Below are 1002 nucleotides of genomic sequence, written 5' to 3'. Positions count from 1 at the left end.
GAGAGAGAGAGAGAGAGAGAGAGAGAGAGAGAGAGAGAGAGAGAGAGAGAGAGAGAGAGAGAGAGAGAGAGAGAGAATAATATAGATGTGTGGAGAGAGAAAGAGAAACAAGAGAGGATATAGATTACTAGTGGTGAGGGGGGAGGCAGGTGCCATGAGGGTAATGGCCTCTCTGAAACCTGAAATAATAAACATTGTTCCATGGGGAAATCCCTACAAGTCAGTGGCAGAAAGTGTCTAGAAGGCAGAGCCTAGAAAGGATATCTTGGAAGCTTAGACTATATGAAGAATACAAAGAAGAGATCAGATGAGTGTAAGAGTCATGAATAAGAGTTTAGAGTAAACATAAAAAGAAGATGAACAAGAAAGAGAATAAAATTTAGAAATCCTTTTTGGGAAGGGATGCAATAGAACAAAAAATTTAAACCTCATGAATATAACTAGTTGAAAGGGAGAAGAGGAAGGAAAAAAATCTGTCTGAATAAGAGGGGGAAAGAGGACAAATAAATATATAACCAAATAAAAGTAGGAGAGAGGAACTAATAAACAAAACCTTAAATGGAAAGGGGTAACAAAATGAGAAAAGGGGAATGGGGGGAGGGGAAGAGAGCTAATGAGAACAGTACCACCTTTAAAAAAATATTAAAGTAGTAGAAGGGATACAATACTGTATTTATAGCAGAGGAGAGTGGAAAATAATAATCTGAAAAAAAAACCAGTTTTAGAAATAGAGGAAAATATAAACTTAACTTTTATAACTTTGAATGGATTAAATAATCCAATAAAATGAAAAATAGTAACAGATTGATTAAGCAACAAAACTCTACAATCTGTTATGTATAGGAAACACACTTATAAAACCAAAGACACACAAAATAAAATTAAGGGAATGGGGAAATGCATTAACTACACATCAAGTGAATCCAAAAAAGCAGGTATTGCCATCATGCCATGGAACAAAACAAAAACATTCAGAAAATAAAAAGGGATAAACAAGGAAAT

Source organism: Petaurus breviceps, unplaced genomic scaffold (genome assembly GCF_028583685.1).
Source record: "Petaurus breviceps papuanus isolate PSGF00001 unplaced genomic scaffold, PetGlider_PUasm1.0 37, whole genome shotgun sequence".
Lineage (NCBI taxonomy): Eukaryota > Metazoa > Chordata > Mammalia > Diprotodontia > Petauridae > Petaurus > Petaurus breviceps.
The sequence above is the reverse complement of the archived record's forward strand: the minus strand, read 5'-3'. Positions refer to the sequence as shown.